Source organism: Dermochelys coriacea, chromosome 11 (genome assembly GCF_009764565.3).
Source record: "Dermochelys coriacea isolate rDerCor1 chromosome 11, rDerCor1.pri.v4, whole genome shotgun sequence".
In the NCBI taxonomy this organism is placed as follows: domain Eukaryota; kingdom Metazoa; phylum Chordata; order Testudines; family Dermochelyidae; genus Dermochelys; species Dermochelys coriacea.
The window spans coordinates 26,417,523-26,437,986 of NC_050078.2; the positions used below are offsets into that span (position 1 = coordinate 26,417,523).

General features: G+C 44.1%; 1 protein-coding gene across 8 annotated transcripts in view; it reads right to left on the reverse strand.

Moving 5' to 3' along the window:
* ORC4 (origin recognition complex subunit 4) overlaps positions 1-19,450 on the reverse strand; it is a 59,234-nt gene extending 39,784 nt beyond the window's left edge. The window contains exon 1 of one of the 8 annotated variants that reach the window (XM_043505102.1): positions 19,356-19,450. The gene's annotated coding sequence lies outside the window, so the exon portion shown is untranslated. Of the gene's footprint in view, positions 1-8,022; positions 8,075-19,014; positions 19,224-19,355 lie in introns of those variants that run through there. The other 7 variants (XM_038422001.2, XM_043505104.1, XM_043505107.1 and 4 more) reach the window with 7 other exon arrangements.
* Between the last annotated feature and the right edge of the window lie 1,014 nt (positions 19,451-20,464).

The window sequence follows — 20,464 nt, forward strand, 5'->3', positions numbered from 1 at the left end:
TAGGAGAAAACAGGGGGGATTGTAGATTACAGATTGTTGTAGTAAGACAGACACTGAATGTATTTTTTAAGACCATGATTTTAGAGTCTAGCAAAGCTATGTATTTAAGCTGCTAGGCTTGTCTTTTGAAGGTGTTGTGCAGGTTTCTTTGAAGATGAACACAGATCAGCTATAGAGTGAATGTTTTGTGAGAAATGTTTTCTGGGGACAATATTTCAAGGCTAGAGGAAAAAAATCACCTCCATTTTAACGGATTTAAAAATCTACAATGACCTTAGCGATAGAGACTTTTAGATTTAAATTCACTTTTTACACTAAAGCTATGGCTACAGTACAGACCTTATAGTGGCAAAGCTATAACACTGCAGCCGCACTGCTGTAAGGTCTCCTATGTAGCCACCCTATGTTGGCGGGAGAAAATTCTCCCACCAGCATAATTAAACCAAACCCAACAAATAGCAGTAGCTATGTTGGCTACTGTGTGTTCGGTGGTATTTCCCCCCCCCCACACACACACACCCCGATCGACAAAGTTTTGCCAACAAAAGTGCTCATATAGATAAAACCTAAGACTAGCTTTAACTCTAAACTAGTATACTAAAGGATTAAAATTATGCCAGAAAACCACTGATCTGTAAACTTTATAAGCTTCAATAACTTAGTGAAGTATTAGCTTACTTGATCTTGAGACAGCCTCCACTCTACTGCACATGCCTCTGATGCAAGCCAGAGTGTTGGCAGGTAGCATGACTTCAGACATGCTGTGGCTGATGAACCTGAGCTCAGCCCATGTACCAAGAGTTTGAATCTTGCCAGTGGCAGGTCTGAGAATGTGTGTTGCACACATTAGGAAAGCTGGTCAAGAATTTTCCAGTGAAAATTTTTTTTAAATCAAAAATGCCACTTCACTGAAACCAAAAGTATTCATGGGAAAGAGCTGCTTTCAACAAGTCTCTAAATGAGAATTTTGAAAAATTTCTATATTGAATTACCCCACTGACATTTTGAAAGTGAAATGTTTTGGTCTGACATGGCTGTGTTTAGGAATTGGGAGTTAATTTGTACTAAAAAAAAAAAAGGGGGAGGGGGAAAAAAGGTCAAAATGATATGTTTAGATCCAAAGTTTTTCAGTTTGTCAGTTCATGAAAATTTGAGGTTACTTTTTATTCTGAATCAAGAAAGTTTTCAAAAATTGTGAAAATTCTTGGACAAAAATGGTTTCCCAACCATCTCTAGACATTAGTTGCTCTGCCTCCATTCTTTAGGGGCTCCCTCTTGAGTTTCTGCTCTAAGACTTCGTTTTAAGAGTCAATAAAGCATGCTCTAAAATCCACATGCATACTCAGATTTTCCTTAAGAAATATGGAAAAGGGAGAAAGTATTAAGATGAGAGGGGTTAAGAGTTTAAGGGCTTGTCTACACTTAAAATGTTGCAGCGCTTCAGAGAAGACACTATCTACACCAATGGGAGAGTGTCCGTCAGCGTAGATAGGCTACCTCCCTGACAGGCAGCCACTACTTGACCTAACACTGTCTACACGTGGGTTAGATTGGTTTAAATTGAGTCACTCAGGGATGTGAATTTTTCACATCTTTGAGCAACACAGTTATACAACCTAATTTCCAGGCCTCATAAGCAACAACACTAGGGTAATCAGGGCTGTCCCTGTCGGGTGTAAGGCCTGGGACAATCCCTCCTGCTGTCCCAGGCCCCATGCCCACTCCAAACCTTCCCCCAAACTCCCGCTCATCCCACCCCTGCTCCACCGCCTCTTCCCACCCCCATTCCATTTCTTCCCCCAAACCCCCATCCTGCCTCTTTCCAGCTTCTGCACCCTCCCCCCAAAGCAACGCTGGGAGCTGGCAGGGTGGGCTGGGGCTGGGTCACTCGCTGCTGCCCTTGACCCCGTGTCCATCCTATGGATGGGATGGCTCGGCTCTGGATAGAGTAATTATGCCACATGCTGTTAACCCATTTCCTGATCAATGGGACACTAATCAAAGAAAAGCAAGTAACTGCAACTCTTAATGTCAGCATGAGCAAAAGGATAACTAAAACCAGGAAATGCCCTCAGCAGAGAGAGCCCAAGTCTAATGTCAACAATTAGATTGTACCAGCATACCATCCGGTCAAAACATTAACACGTTTATAGTGAAAAAGAAATTTCAGCTGTCTACAACAATTCATCCAATCTACAAAAACAAGCTTTATTCTTCCAAGTGTAGTAGTTTGAGAGACACATTGGATTCTAGAAAATTTTAGGTGTGTGGCTATTTTAAAAACAGTTACAGCAAACTTCGTCATTTTCCCTACACAAACTGCTACAGCAAACTCCAGCAGTGTGCAAGCTACAATCAACTTTTAAAAGTTACATTGTAACCCATGTTAAAATGGAACTCCTGATGCATCCTGGACTGTGGTGGAGCTAACACCCTACCATAACACTGCTGTGCCACACAGGATCCATGTGTAGAACCACTGGTGCAAAGTGTTCCTCAGCTATAGCCCCCCTCCAGAAAGAGCTGGTTTTAATATTCAAACTGCTCTGAAGCTCCCAGGCATAGCAAGGTTGTCTTGAAGTTCCTTATGCCACAACAATAAGACTGTGGGAGAAGAGGAGCATCAGATAATTGAGATAAATGGGTCAGTTACCATCTTCATTCCTCCCCATGGTTCCTCCAACTTACTAGGGCCCTGGAAGTAACCTAGTGGAAGAACATGGGCAAGGAAAGTGAGGAACTGTTTTCAGAATGACTTTTCTAAACAAGCTAAAACCCAGGACTCTCTGAAGTGTCAAGGACACACTGAGGGGGACTGCATTTAAAGATTTGTTTTCCTAAGATCTGTAATGTTGGGGTTACTTGAGAGTGAAAACTTTTGTGATTAAGAGATTCCTTTGCTAAGCCTGAGTTTCTTTACTTTATTGCCATATAGTCCCTGAAGGGTATAATGGGGGCTGGGGGGGACAAAAAAAACAAAACAGAACTTTCCACAGTCAGTGGACTTGGTGCGATTTCATGTTTAAGTAACTAGGGGGTTGGAGGAGGGCTGAAGTATTCCTTTAGTCTAAGCAGCCAGACTGTAGGGTTCAACTGCCCAAGAAGAATGCTAAACACTGGATTTGCACTTGTGAATGTTTATCAGTCACTACCCAAACCCAGGGGACTCTAGAGCACTAGGGATTCAGCAGTCAGATCCAATCACAACCAACTGGTGTCCATCCGGAGAGCAGAACTGGGCCAAGGACAATCTGAGCACCCCATTCGTTTTTGTTTCAGAAGCTCAGTGGAACAAGGGAAGAAAATAGCTCTTCAAGCAGATAATGCCCCGAACCTCCTCTGGTTCCCTCCCTAAACCCCAACCCTTTTCATATGAAGTTATGGTTGGTAGGTATCTGGTAATCTGAACTGTTCTCTCTCTCCACTTTGGATAGCTATTACTATCATTAATGCATAGAGAAATTTATCCTCTTGATTTTCTAAGTGTGGGTGGGATATACCTCAACAGCTCCAAAAAAAAAAAAAACCCCCACACCACCACCCTTACATTTTCAAGTAGTGTCAATACATATTAAGGAACAGAGCATTACAAATAACTAGATACATATCCTTAAACAGTTTTTGAAGTTTGTGTACTTACTGCGCATTTGCAAGTGTTATGTTAAATACAAGCAATAGCTTTCTTTGACAGGGTAACAGGGTGGATAAAAATAAATGCTTTCTTTAAAAAAAAAAGAATCCACAAAACTCAAAACAGGTTTTTTTTTCCCTCAAAGCATTTTATCCAAAAAAACCCCAATCCTAAAGACAATTAATTGAGATACATTCTAGCTCAAAGATATTTCATCATGGAATAGGGAATATAAATTCTAATTCTATAGTATGACAATATATTCATGCAATTGTTAAAAAAAGCTTTGTAAATGAGTCCCAATAGCTCATTGATAAGGGACCCAATCTTATGCGGTTCCACAGGCTTTTGTATAGATTTAGGTTAATCTTTCTATCTACACAATAGACTGAGCACCGAGTACCAAAAGATACCATCAGAGATGCTTAGTTTTGCAGTTCTCAACTCTAGATGTCTCCCCAGAGGTAACATGCTTGTTAACAGCAAAAATGTTTTTAAATAAATAAATAAATAAATAGAGGTGAGAAACAGACCTCAACTCTATTGTCCCTCTGCAAATTTGTGTGCACAGAGTCAATCCCTTACCTCTCTCAAAGTGCAAAGTTTCAAAAAGTTCAATGAATAGAAGATTATTGGGACAAGGAAGAAAAAGTCTAGAGATAAATGTGAGACGCAAGGGACGTATGCTTGTTTTGTTAATATTATGTTTGCTGTTGAAGAAAAAAAATCCAGAATATATATAAAAGTTGTTTTTAGTTTAAAAAACAAAAAAAATTTAAATGTCTGTCTGGTGGTGATCTCCTCCTAATACAGCATGGCAAGAAAATCCTCCAAATATTAAAGATTAACCTGTTGAATTGGAAATAGTTTATCTCCCAATGACTTCAAAAATATTTGCTTCAATTACCTTTGGTAAATGAAATGAACAATCATTCATTGTGTGATGTAGCCGTAAAACTAAATCTGAAAAGTGTTCAAAATAAGTCACTTTAAAAATGTTGTGCGTACCTTCTAAAAATGAAACCTACATCTGAGTTGTGAAGAATATGTATTAAGGTTCTAACAACCAACAAAAATGCACTTTTATGTAGAAATCCATGATTAAATTGAGTCTTCCTGACTGATTTAAATCATAATTTAAATCAAATTGATTTAAATAAAACCCACCCTGCAGGCTAATAAACCTTGTGGATAGGGTGACAGGGATGTAGTCTATCTTGACTTTAGTAAGGCTTTTGATACTGTTTCACATGACCTCAAACAAATTAGGGAAATACAACCTAGATCAGTGGTTTCAAACTCAAAATGACCATGAGGGCCACATGAGGACTAGTATATGGGCCCGAGGGCCACCCCACTGACCAATCCCCTGGCCCTGCCCCCACTCCACCCTTTCTGTGAGGCCCACTCCTGCCCCGCCTCTTCGCTGTCCTCATTCCAACCCCTTTCCTAAAATCTCCACCCCCAGGGGGTATAGGAGGGGGTGCATCAGGAGGCTCAGGGCAAGGTGGTTCGGCTGCAGGAGGGGCTCGGGGCGTGGATCCAGCCCAACACACACTGGGGACAGGGCAGGCTCCCTGCCTGCGTGCCCTGCCACCACACCGCTCCAGGAAGCAGCCAGGACCCAGGGGGCACAAGGGTCTGTGTGTTGCCCTGACTGCTCCTCCAGGTATCTCCCCCAAAGCTCCCCGTTGGCCGGGAACGGGGAACCGTGGCCAATGGGAGCTTCGGGGGAGGTACCTGGAGGAGCAGCCAGGGCAACATACAGACCCCTGTGCCCTCCCTCCCTCCCTCCTTTCCAGAGCAGCGTGGGGGCAGGGCCGGAGCTGCTCTAGGTAAATGCTAGGGGGGCAGGGGTGCCACAGGGAGCCGGTGGGCTGCAGACAATAACCTCACGGGCCGCATGTTTGAGACCCCTGACCTAGATGGAGCTACTATAAGGTGGGTGCATAACTGGTTGGAAAACTGCTCCCAGAGGGTAGTTATCAGTGGTTTCCACTCAAGCTGGAAGGGCATATCAAGCGAGATCACACAGGGATCAGTTCTGGGTCTGGTTCTGTTCAATATTTTCATCAATGATTTAGATAATGGCATCAGGAATATACTTATGAAGTCTGCAGATACCACCAACCTGGGAAGGGGTGCAAATGCTTTGGAGGATAGGATTAAAATTCAAAATCATCTGGAGAAATGGTCTGAAGTAAATAGGATGAAATTCAATAAAGAGAAATGCAAAGTTCTCCCCTTAAGGAATTATCAGTTGCACATACAAAATAGGAAAGAACTATCTAGGAAGGAATACTGTGGAAAGGGATCTGGGGGACATGGTTGATCACAAGCTAAATATGAGTGAACAGTGTAACATTGTTGCAAAAAAGCAAACATTCTGGGATGTATTAGCAGGAGTGTTGTAAGCAAGACATGAGAAGCAATTCTTCCACTCTACTCCACACTGCTTAGGCCTCAACGGGAGTATTGTGTCCAGTTCCAGGCACCACATTTCAGGAAAGACGTGGACAAAGTGAAGAAAGTCCAGAGAAGGGCAACAAAAATGATTAAAGGTCTAGAAAACATGACCTCTGAGGGAAGATTTAAAAATTGGATTTGTTTACTCCTCTTAAGAGAAGAGTGAGGGGGGACATAATAGTTTTCAAGTACATAAAAGGGAGAAAAATTGTTCTCTAATTTCTGAGGCTAGGACAAGCAGCAATGGACTTAAATTGCAGCAAGGGCAGTTGAGGTTGGACATTAGGAAAATCTTCCCATCAGGGTGGTTAAGCACTGGAAAAATGGGAGGTTGTGGAATCTCCATCACTAGATTTTTAAGAGCAGGTTAGACCTATCAGGGACGGTCTAGATAATACCTGGTCCTGCCACGAGTGCAGGGGACAGGACTAGATAACCTCTCGAGGTCCCTTCCAATCCTCCAATTCTATGACTTTCAGTAGCAGGAGATAACCAATAGCTTGGGGCTAGACAAGGTGCTGACTGACATGATGTATTAGTGGATCACTTGCACGTTGCCAAAGCTCTTGTTAAGATTCACTCACATGCTACTTTGCTGCTGCGTTGCAGCCAAGTTAAATTCACATAATTGAGGCTCTAGCTCATACATAATAAGCGATAAGGAAATATGAGATCAGCAAAAGGACTGGGAAAGTGAGACAGAAGAAACTGTCATATATGGTCAAGTAAATAACTGCTTTGGGAAATCCCAGATATGAATCTTAAGAAGATGGCATCCTATAGTTGTTTGTTGTTTTGTTTGCTTGCGGTGGGGTAGCGGAGGAAGCAGCAATAGCAGCATAGCATCAAAGAACAAGGCACTGAATGGCTTTATTTTCAACGATAAAGTTTAGAATCTGGAGAACACCTGACAACCAGAGTTGTACAGAACTCTTGGCTGTCCTTAAAATTTACTTTTTGAGAAACTGAGCTATAGAAGGAAAGAAAAAGCTGGACAAGTGTTTTCAGAAAAGTTACTAGAACACAACACTAAGAGGGTTGCCGTTGTTAAAAAGGCAAAGTTTTCACAAAGCTATTTTGAGTGCCAAATAAGTAAATGGACACTGTCAACACTCATTACCCTTCTGTATTCACAATAACCACCGTCCCAATGTTTAAGTGCTTTATCAGCCGTCATTCTCAGGTGTAATTATTCTCTTATTTAGGAAGTTTTTAAACAGGTTTATAAATCCTTGCCATGTAAATATCTGGGACCAAAAAAAAAAACCACTAAAATAGTAAGCTTTTGTTTGGAGAAAATATAATCAGATCTCTCTATTTTACAGTGTGTTGCCGTATTACTGAGCGAGCATCTTTACACTACCTATGACATGCTGTTTCTGGCTATTTTATTACATTAAGTGACATGCCCGATTACCACATTTAACAAGCCAGCCACGTCCATCAAATGTTAATATTCAAAAAAGTTGGAAAAGTATACTTTAAGTGACTGTACTTTGAATATTAAATAAATGGTAACCAAATATCTATCTTTCCCTCTCTCAATTTTGCTGGGTATGTAATCAGTGCAGTGTTTTTAAAATAACGCCCCCCCCTTTTTTTTAAAAAAAAGCATTAGCATAATTAAGAGCTCCATTCTGCAGAGATTCCACAGTTGGTAATGTCACTGAAGTCAGTGGAATTTTACATATGAAGCTATTTCAAATAACCCCTTCAGTAGCACAATATTATACAATAATAAAGAATTTTCAATTTTCTTCAGAAATATGCCACTGTTTTCAGAGGTGCCATTCAGTGAATGGGATGATCATCTCAGGGATGGATCTGTCCATTTTATTGGTACAGTATGATGAGAGCCAGCAAACATTAACTATGCCAAATACTAATAGAAATAGTTCTGGCATTGTTCAGAGAAGTATACTTGCCAAACTCCTTGAAAAATGCAATAGTCCACCCAGTTCTTCAGAAGCTCTGTCTTGACTCTGATAACCTCTCCAGCTACTGTTGTCTCTCTAACCTTCCATTCCTGGGCAAAATAATCAAGAAAGCATGTTACATCAACTAATGTCCCACATGCATTAAAATCAGCCTTTGGGCCAGGGTACAGCACTGAGGCAACTCTAGTGGCACTTTAGACCATCGACACAGGCAAAAATCTTAATCTCATACTGACAGACCGCTACACCATTTCACAGAACAGACCTTAATGTACTATTAAGAAGCCTTATAACAAACTAAGAATAAATATTACAGAATCACAGTGGTTCCAATCATTCCTTTCCAGAAGAACGACAAGTGGAGAGAGGTAATTACTCCTCCTTTCCAAAGGCGCTCAAGTGTAGAGTCCCACAAGGATCCATAATATTTGCTCCATTTCTCTTCCACACTTTTGTGAAGCTCCTGATGTCTTTCTGAGTGACTCCTGTCTACACCCAAGATGCTGCAGCAGTGTGCTTCAGTGTAGATACTACTTACATCGGCGTAGGTAATCTACCTCCCCGAAATGCAGTAGCTAGGTCAACGGAAGAGACCTAGCCATTCCAACATAAATTCCTTGTGTAGACCAGACCTTAGTTGCCAACAATCTGCAGACAACACAACTATTTCTCTCATTCAGCACTGATGCAACTACTGCCAGTAACCGGATATTAGTATGCCTACAAGAGACCAGCTCTTGGATGGGCACCATGAAGGCAGATGAAGTAGTGTTGATAAATGCAAAGTAATGCATATTGGAGGGGAAAAAATGAACTAAATTAACTATATTATTTAAGAAAGGGACCTGGGCATCACTGTAGACAGCTCAATGTACACCTGTAGTAAGAAAGGTCACACGATGTTAGGCTGCATTAGGAATGGGAGGGCGATCAATAGGGAAATCATAATGCTATTATAGAAATCTCTGAATTAGATGAACTATGGTCTCATCTAATTAGCCAATTCTTATGTAAATTTGTAAGTCCTGCTTTGTGCTTTCAGCCCAAATCTTATTCTATATCAGACTATAAAGGTAACAAAAATCCTACTGACTTGCCAATTACTCATGTTTAATGGACTTGAATTTTTGCTAATTTGCTCCCCAAATGGCTGTAGTGATCGTAAAGCCACAATTTTTTATATTATAATCTAGTAACTTTTCACAAGGGTACAAAAAAAACCTATAAAAAGCTTGTAAACTTATGTATTTTATGTTAGGTGATTCCAGTACACCAGAATGTTCTCATATTGTAAATCAGTTTCATCCTACTGTCAAAGTCAAATTTATTATATTTTACCTTTCAAGAAGAACCTCGTTCTCTAGTTACCTTTTAGTAAGGCAGAGCACCTCTGTTGACAACTGTCAATATAGGTCTACTTCTAAACATACATGTTTTAGTGAAGAGTCTATTTCCAATATACGTGGGGGCCACTTCTAACGGCACAGTGATTTAAACTAATTATATGGAGAAAGGAGTTTCCCATTCCAATCACAATCTGCTGTCAGCAAGTCACCCCTCTTACTGAGCAGCGCAACAACCTGCACTTTCAGAACAAAAATTTAAATATTCACCTAACCTAGTCACTAATGTGCTGGAAAAAGACTGAATTCTTTCCTCCCTCAATGCCCACATCCTCAGCTAAAAACAGAAACAGCAGAAGACCAATCATAGCAAGCACTCTGAAAAGCTAAGCTGCACAGTAAACTCCACCAGTTTAAGATAGATTTTTCTACTTTAAAAAAAAAAAAGTAGCCTTCTGTAAGACTGGTGTATGTTCAGATTTTCATTAGTTACAAAGCTTCTTTGTAACATATTAATGAAATTAAGATCTTAGACTTGATTTGGCCCTCAGACTGCCTTCTTAATAAATCTGAAATATCTAATAAATTCAGACATACTTAATTTTAATTGAGTTATTTATGAAGGGTCGGAATATGGCACCATCTCTTACATTTGGTAGTTCTATTGAACTCATTGGATTACCTACTAATTGAGAATAAAAGTAGCAGAATCAGGCCCTGTGTGTATACTTATGTATGTATGTTCTCAGCAAGGTTAATGTTTGATTTACACTATACATATTATGAGCTTGATACAGATATTATTGGGTGAAATTTAATGTCCTGTGTTACACGTCACGGTAGGTGATCATAATGGTCCTTTCTGGCCTTTGATAAGATGACATAGAAGCTACTAGTCAAAAAGTTTCAAATTACCTCCACTAAAGCTAAGGCTATGTCCACATTAGGAGATGATCAGTATAGAAATAATGGTATACTATATCATCCAAGTGTTCCTACTGTAGATGCAGCCAAAACGGCAAACCACACTCTAGACCAGTAAAAGCAGTTTTGCCAGTGTAGCTGAATTTACAATACAACATAGCTGTACTGGCAGAAGTCTGTAGTGTACACAAGGCCTAACTCTACAATCAATACAGTGTGAATTCAGTTCATCTCCAGGGCTCAGAAGCAGCTGCTACATGCTCTACTCCTGAGGGCATTCCGCACCAAAAAAATAAAAATTCTGCAAATTTTATTTGTCAAATAAATGTGGAGGCTCCAGCATGGTACTGGGGAACACAGGCCACTGGCTGCACAGAGGTGGTAGATCAGATGCGGGAACAGTTCCCTGTACAGGGATCCCTACCCCTGCAGCTGAGGAGCAATGGGTGCAGGAAGCAGGGGGAGTTTGCAGAGCCTGGAAAGAAATCTGGGGGTGGGTCTGACCCAGCCCCAGACGCCATGCCGGGGAAGAGAAAATCCCATCCTCCCCAGCCCAGTCGGCACTACCAGCTAAGCCAGATGCAAGGTAGGAACCATCAGCTGGTCTTCCCCAGTCCTGCCTCCTGCCCCACAGTGATTTACCTCTGTGGCAGCTGCCCTTGACAACTGATACACACTGATGGGGACAGTCGTAGGACTGCACTTCTGGCTTCCTTTTGCTTCCCCATCAGAAAGTCATTTTTCTGCAGGGAAGCAAAGAAATCTGCGGGCGACATAAATTCTCCACATTACTCCCCGAAGTACAGGTGAAAGGGTTTTTCCTCTGGACAAGAGGGATTTAAAGGCGTTTACCCTTCCCTTTATATTTATGAGACGCCCCCCAAATCACAGATGGGGGGGAACGCTGGCTGTGATTTCTTCCTGGAGCTCTAGGAGAAAACAGCTAAGACACATGCACCTCTAAATATACTACCAAGTATATAAAGACTAACAATATTTTCCACACCTCAAGGACGATTTTAATCAGTTGATTCTGGAAAACTTTCACAGGAGAGTGCATCAGCCACTTTGTTAGAAGCTCCTGAGATGTGTTGGTTGTTGAAATCAAAATCTTGGAGAGCTAAACTCCACCGAATAAGTTTTTTTGTTATTTCCTGTGGTGGTATGAAGCCACTATAGCGCATGGTCGCTTTGCAGGTGAAACACCGTCCCCAAACATATGGGCGTGGCTTTTCCAGAGCGTAAAACAGTGGTGTAACATTCTTTTTCACTGACTGACCAGTTGCTTTCCCTCTCAGACAGCTTCTTGTTGAGAAAAACTACAGGGTGGAATTCTTGATCCGGTCCTTCCTGCATTAAAACTGCTCCCACACCATGCTCTGACGCATCTATGGTTACTAGGAACGGTTTGTCAAAGTCTGGGGCCCTTAGCACAGGGTCAAACGTGAGTGTCTCTAAGCTGGTTAAAGGCCTTCCGACACTCTTCGGTTCACTGAACAGCATTTGGCTGTTTCGTTTTTGGTTAGGTCTGTCAGTGGGGCAGCGATTTGGCTGTATTGCAGTACAAATCGCCTGTAATATCCGGCCAAGCCTAAGAAGGATTGGACCTGTTTCTTTGACTTTGGGACAGTCCACTTTTGGATAGCATCCACTTTGGCCTGTAGGGGGTTGGATAGTTCCTTGACCCACCTGGTGTCCAAGGTAAGTCACTCTGTTTAGGCCTATTTGACACTTCTTAGCCTTAAGAGTTAGTCCTGCCTCCCTTATGCGCTCGAAGACTTTTTGTCGATGTTCCAGGTGTTCTGCCCAGGAATCCAAAAATATGGCCGCATCATCAAGGTAGGCGACTGCACGTTCTCCTAATCCCACTAGAAGACCATCTACAAGTCTTTGGAAGATGGCGGGTGCATTCCGCAGCTCGAAAGGGAGTACATTAAATTCATACAGCCCAACATGTGTGGTGAAGGCTAACCGTTCCTTGGTGGATTCATCTAGCGGTACCTGCCAGTATCCCTTGGTTAAGTCCAACGTAGAGATGAACTGGTCCTGTCCCAGTTTCTCTAATAGTTCATCTGTGTGTGGCATTGGATAGTTGACTGGGTGAGTTACAGCATTTAGCTTACGGTAGTCCACGCAGAAAAAGTATCTCCCCATCTGGTTTGGTAACTAGAACCACTGGAGATGCCCATGCACTGCAGGAGGGGTGGATTACACCCATCTGTAGCATATCCTGGATCTCCCGTTCTATAGCAGTTTTAGCTTGAGGAGACACCCAATAAGGTTGGGCTTTAATTGGGTGAGCCTAACCTGTGTCAATGGAGTGGTATGCCCATTCAGTCAGTCCAGGGGTCGCTGAGAACATCGGCACGTAGCTAGTGCACAGCTCCTTGATCTGCTGTTGCTGCATACACCCAAGGGTCATGGAGAGGTTCGTAGTAGACACCTTCAGGCCACGCAGCGTCATCTCCTCTCTGGGCTGTAAACCAACAAAGCTTTAATTCTCAGGAATAAAAGAGCTTTAAAGAATTAATATGGTACACCTTAGGCTTTTGATTGGAGGTGGGGAATGCTATGAGATAATTACAGCTCCCAGGCGCTCCTGTACCGTGAATGGCCACGATGCTTCCATTTTATGGGACTGGAGCGCCTTTAAGACCATGACCTGGTCCCCTACTTTGAAGGGACGCTCTCTGGCAAGTTTATCATACCAGGCTTTTGCTCTTTTTGAGCATCCTTAGGGCTAAAGAGGTTCAGAGGGTGTCTTGTAGGTTGGTTACAAAGTCCAGAATATTAGTTCCTGGAGAAGGTGTAAACCCCTCCCATTGCTGTAATGGCCCCTTAACCTTGCGGCCATATACAAGTTCAAATGGTGAAAACCCTAAACTGGGACGTGGTACAGCTCTGTAGGCAAAGAGCAACTGCTGCAACACTAGGTCCCAATCACTGGAGTGCTCATTTACGAATGTATGTATCATGGCCCCCAAAGTTCCATTAAATTTCTCCACCAGGCAATTTGTTTGATGATTCATCAAGTGATTCACCCCATGAGCTTCCCAAAGTTCCTGCCAGGAAATTAGTTCCTGCATCTGTGAGGATGTCTGAGGCAAAAACATCTGCTAGTGCCTGGCACACACTTTTAGCCCTGGTGTTGTTTAGAGCTACTGCTTCCAGCCATCAGGTGGCAAAATCCATGAAAGTCAGTATGTACTGCTTTCCTCTGGGTGTCTGTTTCGGAAAAGACCCAAAATATCCACAGCTACTCGATGAAATGGAACTTCAATGATGGGGAGTGGCTGGAGAGGGGCTTTGACCTGGTCTTGGGGTTTTCCCACTCTTTGGCATACCTCACAAGACCGGACATAGGTAGAAACATCCTTGCCCATTCCCTCCCAGTGGAATGACCTCCCCCAGCCAGTCTTTGGTCCTGTTCACCCCAGCATGGCCACTAGGATGATCGTGGGCTAAGCTCAAGAGCTTTAACGGCTACTTAGTTGGAACTACCAACTATCTCTGAGGATGCCAGTCTTCCTGGTGTCCACCAGAAAGAGTTGCCTTGTATAAAAGTCCTCTTTCTACAACAAACCTGGATCAATTAGAAGAGCTGAGAGGCAGTGGGTTGCTCTGTGCCACCATCCAAGCTCTCTGGAGGCTTTCCATCTGCTTCCTATTCGGGCTGGAACTGTTCCCTTGATGCTCATTGGATTGTGGACCTAGGCTTGGTCCCTCTGGAAGCGATGCAGGGGATGGGACTGTTTCCGTTGACTGTGAACCACTCTCCGCTGGTGCCCTATGTTGGGGTTCAGGCTCTGGCTGAGCCTCTTGTGTAGGGTTATCAGCTGCTGCCGGTTCAGGTTCGGTGGGGCCCTCTTGTGTTGGGGTTGCAAGTACTGGATTCAGTGCCGGCAATGGGTCTGGTGCTGGCTGTTCCACCGGTTCCGGTTCTGGGGCTGGCTCTGTCTGGGTCTCTGGGATTGGATCCACTACTGCTGTTGCAGATGTTGACATGGGGTCCGGTTCCATCACCTCTGACGGGGTCCTGGTAGAAGTTTCTGGAACAGAGCTAGGCATGTCAGCTTGCTTAGCCTGGCTGCTGGTGACCATTCCCACCCTCTTGACTAGCTTCACATGATTGGCCAAGTCTTCCCACAACAGCATGGGGATGCGATAATCATCATAGACTGCAAAAGTCCATGTTTCTGACCAGCCCTTGTACTGGATAGGCAACTTGGCTGTAGGCAAATTGAAAGAGTTGGCCTTGAAGGGTTGAATTGTCACTTGGATCTCTGGGTCGATTAAACTGGGGTCCACTAAGGAAGCATGGATAGCCGACACTTGTGCTCCGGTGTCCCTCCACGCGGTGACCTTCTTCCCGCCCATACTCACAGTTTCTCTCCGCTCTGGGCCTGAGGACCTCTGGTGTGATTCCAGTGCAATGAACTGTAATCTGTTGGGGTTCTTGGGGCAGTTGGCCTTTACATGCCCCAGCTCATTACATTTAAAACATCGTCCAGCTGATGGGGTGAGGTGGGTTGCTGGAGAACCGTGTGGCAGGACGATAAGGTGTCTGGAGTATTCCTTGGTGTGTAGTTGGGGCCTTGGGGTGCCCATGGTAGTAGGGTGTGGTCTGAGGGTGTCCCTTCTGGTATCCGCTCCAACTGTGACCAGGGTTGTTCCTCTCTCCTCCCTCCACCCGTTTTGTTCTGGCTTGCCCCGCTTCTCTGGCTGTCTGGGACTGCTCGTATTCAGCAGCACAAGAAGCAAGACTTTCTGCTGAGTCCATTTCCTTATTCCATAAACACTGTTTTATTTCCTCCTCGGACATATTCAGGAACTGCTCCTGAGCTATCAAATCAGACATTCCTTCAAAGCTAGTGACACCCCTTCCTTGGACCCATTTATCTAACAGATCCTTCAGCTGGTTTAGATAAGCCACATTACTTAGTCCAGGCCCTCTCTTAAGGGTTCGAAATTTTACTCTGTATATTTCAGAAGTAATTTGAAATGGCTTTAAAACCAAATCCTTGAACTTTATTATAGTCAGAAGCCTCATCAATAGGCATCTTATTGAATATGTCCAGAGCTCTTCCAGTCAATTTTGCGACCAATGTGGTCATCTTGTGAGCTTCAGGAATTTTATGGAGAGTGCACAGTGTCTCAAAGGTGAGAAAATATTCAGTAATATCACTGGATTCATCATACTGTGGACATTGTCTCTCCCATTTGTGGATTGTTGAGGAAGGATGGTTAGGGTTATCCAGTAGATTCCACTCAGCCCTTACCTTCTCCATCTCCAGTTCATGCTTCCTCTTTTTCTTTCTCCTCCATTTCTTTTTCCCTTGCCTCCATTTCTCTCCTGTGGGCAGCCTCTTTGGCTGTTTCTGCCTTGGGCTCTGTCATGTTAGCCTCTCTGTTTTTAACTAACTTTACACCCGAGAGTTAGAAATAAAAACAAACAAACAAAAAAATTTGGCTTGTCAAAAAAACAGATTATGCTGTAACCTGATATCTATGTTCTCTGATAGTGATTGTCAGCCTACCAAAAAAAAAAAAAAAAAAAAACTTTGTCTCCAGGCAAAAAGACAGAAAAACCCTCTAGCTGTTCTTAGCTAAAAAAAAATTTCTTCAGATCTGTGAAGAACTTGTAAATTTCCTTGCAGGAGGTTAACTACCCTGCCTTTAGGTACAGAAACTGCAGCTCGCAAAAGACAAATCCCTTTTGTTATGCTTGAAGCTTTGTCCCCTTTTACAAAACCCTTTAAAATCCTTCTGTGCTTCTAGTTAAAAAAAAAACAAACAAAAAAAAAAACACAAAATGATTTCAAATTAATCTCACTGTTCTGCCACCATGTCAAGGTTCCTTCCCCAATCTGAACTCCCGGGTACAGATGTGGGGACCCGCATGAAAGACCCCCTAAGCTTATTCTTACCAGCTTAGGTTAAACGCTGCCACCACCAAAGTGTTACACAAAGAATAGGGGAAGTGCCCCCTTGGAAACATCTCCCCCCCACCCCCGCAAGCACTACACCCCCTTTCCTGGGGAAGGCTTGATAAAAATCCTCACCAATTTGCATAGGTGAACACAGACCCAAACCCTTTGATCTTAAGAACAATGAAAAGCAATCAGGTTCTTAAAAGAATTTTAATTAAAGAAAAAGTAAAAGAATCACCTCGGTAAAATCAGGATGGTAAATACCTTGCAGGGTAATCAGATTCAAAACAGAGAATCCCTCTAGGCAAAACCTTAATTACAAAAAGCACAAAAACAGGAATATACATCCCATTCAGCACAACTTATTTTATCAGCCATTTAAACAAAAACAGAATCTAACACATATATAACTAAATTGCTTACTAACTCTTTAATGGAGGTCTGACTTACATTCCTGCTCTTGTCCCGGCAAAATCATCAAACCAAGAGAGAACCCTTTGCCCCCCCCCAGTTTTGAAACTATCTTGTCTCCTCATTGGTCATTTTGGTCAGGTGCCAGCAAGGTTATCCTAGCTTCTTAACCCTTTACAAGTGAAAGGGTTTTTCCTCTGGCCAGGAGGGATTTAAAGGTGTTTACCTTTCCCTTTATATTTATGACAATGGGTAGGTCTTCAGTGGACAGCTAACCCTGGGTTTTAGCCCCGCCATCCTTACCCATCCCATCCACCCAGAAAACCATCTGACCAGGCTTTGGAGGTGCTTTAAGCCTGGGCTAGCTCACATGGCTGGGTGCCGAGGTCAGTATCCCAGATTTGGCTGGAATATGTCCACTTTGCAATGAGGAAGCAGGTAAAAATCCAAGTCATTCTGCTGACCGTCCTCCCATGCACATCCCACAGTTCCTCATGAGGGACAGGCAAGTTGTACAAGTGACAGGGAAAGAATCCTAGAGCATTTCAGCACAAAGAAACATGGGATATGATCCCAGACATACACTGACAAGTGCAGAAGCAATAAAGACATAATATTACAGGTAGTGACTTGCTGTGGGGATGCTTACAAATGGACTAGACTAACCCTCATACCAATCACGCAAGTTAACAGGGCAGCGAAAACCTATCCATGTGACCCAAACATAGTAGGTCCAAAATATGCAACCCACCCTTTCATTAAGTGTTACAATTTTTTGTCATAAGAAAGGAGAAGGAGTTTTACACAGATGTAGTGACTCATTTTATAAGTGGTTGGCATTTGAGAGAGGACCCTCACTTACTTTTTTAATCCAATCAAAGAAAGTTTAGTTGAGTCCATCAGCATTGTTAAAGGCTACATCTACACTAGCGAACTGACAGCAGTGACACTGCAAGATAGCTCCTGTAGCCACTCTATGCTAGCGGGAGAGAGCTCTCCACTCAACATAATAAAACCACCTCCACGAGTGGCAGTAGCTATATTAGAGGGAGAAGCTCTCCAACAGTTCTGCACACTCCAGCGTTTCTGTTGGTGTAAGTTATGTCGCTCAGGAGGTGTGTTTTTTCATATCCCTGAGCAACATAAGGTATACTGACAAAAGTGCTCGTGTAAACCAAGCCTAAGACTAGCTTAGTGGTAGCATAGGTATGTCTGAAGACCCATCAAAGGCGGGCCTAACTCCAAGAGTCCAGTAAAGCTCTCACATGATAAATGATCCACAGTGATTGTGGCTCCTTATTCTGGTGATTCACATTGGTCAAGTTTGGAAAAGTACCCCCACCTTTTTACACCCAAAATCTGCCCCTGTTGATCACATTAACCCACACAAACTTACATGATCCAATTTTTAAGGGAAGTTATCTATGTTTGAGATAAGGCAGTTATACCACCTTTGTAAATATAATTAGCTACTTCAATTTTTCACAGATTTAATTTGAGATGCTGTAATCCCTTCAATTGTAAAATTACAATAGCTTCATCTTCAATGCCTCAGAAACAAATCTAGTTTAATGTTAAAAGAGCTTGGTGGGACACAGCTTTAGCTCCTTTACCAAAAAGTAGAAACACAGCCAAATCCAAAACATTTAAAAGGAGCAACTATATTCCTCCCAAGAACAAAAGAATTAAAAAGAGTGCCTTTGCCCAGCACAGAGTGACTCTAGGAGCAGAATTAAGCTACAAGAAGTGGGAATTAAAGTCTGATCTTTCTTTCAGAGAACTCCCCAGTGCATCACTCTGCAACACAGAAGGCGCCAGCATCTATAAGCACGGAACAGGAGCGTGTCAAGGGAAAGCGCTCCGGGAACGACACACAACGGACACCCACACGCTCTGCTGGGAGGTCACTGGTGTAGGAGTTCCAACGCCTCAGAGTTTTTTTCCAAACCATGCCAGAGCAAGAAACCCGGAGTTGGCCCCCAGGACGAGCACGACCACCCGATCAGCGCCAGGCTCACTGAGCAGGAAGCGTTGTTTCCGGTCAGGCAGCGAAGATTCTGTCTGTGCCCTGTCAGCGGTGCCTGCACGATCCCACGACGCCTCGCTGGCGCGCGATGCTCCTCATTAGACCTCAACTCCGAGGCTCCATGAAGGCATCATCCCCGCGCTCGCGCTGCCGAAGGGCCCCCCTGCCCCCGGGACAGGGCAGGACACCGGCAAGCGGCCCTCCCGCCTTACGACACCTGGCCCCAATGAACCGGGGATGAGACACAGCCACCCCCTGGCGCCCGCGAACACAGCACGGCTGTCTGGAGCCTGCCCCAAGGGACGCCGTCCCCACGCCCGTAGCCCCGGTCCCGCGAAACCCTTACCTAGGTTGGCTCCGCTCCCCCCTCCGCCCGAGCGCGTCGTTCGGACTCCAGCAGAGTAACCGCCCCCCTCTTCGCCCGCTAGTGCCTCAGAAACCTTCCCGGCAGCCCTCGCGCACATCGCTCGTCGTCACGTGGCGATGACGGCTCCACCCCCTCCTCTTTTCCCCCGCCCGCTCTTGATTCTCCTCAACTCTGCCCCTTTCACGCCCACTCACTCACTTCCGCTCCACTTCCCTCCCCCTCCCGTAACTTCCTGTCCCTCGACGGCATCTCCTTCCGGGTTCGCCAGCCGCGCGGTGCATTGTGGAGAGCAACCTCTTTCCCTCCCCCCTTCAACCCACCGAGCCCCCTTGGGGCGCATGCGCAGTAGCAGCCTCCCATCTTTCTCCTAGGCAAGCCAGAGCCTCAGCAGCAGTAGCAGCAGAACTGATGATGAAGAGAGAGGGGGAGACTGGGGAACCTTTTATTTATATTGTTAAAGGGACAGAGCACTAATTCCGTCTTGAATTGGTGTGTGTGTGGAGGGGAGGGGTTGGTTGTGAGGAGCCTGATTTTCTCCCCCCCAGCCCAGCCCAGCTCAGCTCAGCTCAGCTAGAGGATCCCAGGGAGACACAGAGAGAGAAGGAGAGTTTTCTTCCCCCCCCCCCCCCCGTTGGCCGTCAGAGAGAGAGAAAGAGACCAAAAGCCTCTTAGCAACGCACCGTCTCTTCTCCTCTCTCTGCTGCTGCTTGGCCCTGACTGGAGACACCTCACCACACACACACAGAGGAGCAGCAGCCAGTTCACCAGCTCCCCCCACCTCCTGCTCTCCCCCCTCCCCCCTTATTACCCTTTGTGTGTGTCTCTTTCTCCACTGCTCCAGGGAAGGGAATAAAAGTGGGTGCAGCCAAGGGTAAGTGTGTTGTGTGTGGGGAAGCAATACCTTCTTCCAGCTCTGCCTCTCACTCTAGGCAGGCAGATTTGGGGGCTGGGGTTGGGAAGTGTTTGTTTCTGGATCCATCTTTTAGCTTTGATGATAGTTTGATTGTTTACTTGGTTTGGCAAAGTGGCTTATTTTTCCTGCTCCAAATGAAACACTTTCAATTTTGTGCTTGCTCTAACCTTCCTGCCCCTCTTTGGAAGAAGATATATAGTGTTCATATGCTGTCACTTTTTACTCCACTCTTTTTGGAAGAAGTGGAAACCTTTCTGCATGTCCTGCCTCAGTTTTATTTCTTTTTTTAGTATATGAGGAATGTCATGGAGTAGATGATGATCAAGCATTGCGAGTGGTATTTTCAAGTGTGTTTTCAATATCCCCCTCTTTTAGAGCTGCCTCTGTTTGAGAAGTTGCTGTTTCTGGGAGTAGTATTTATCTTTGGTTTTCATTGGTAGCTTCTTTTAATAAATAGTTTTTATGTGTAGAGAGGTAGGTCAAGAGTTAAAAGGTGTTTTGGCCAAGGTTTGTTTT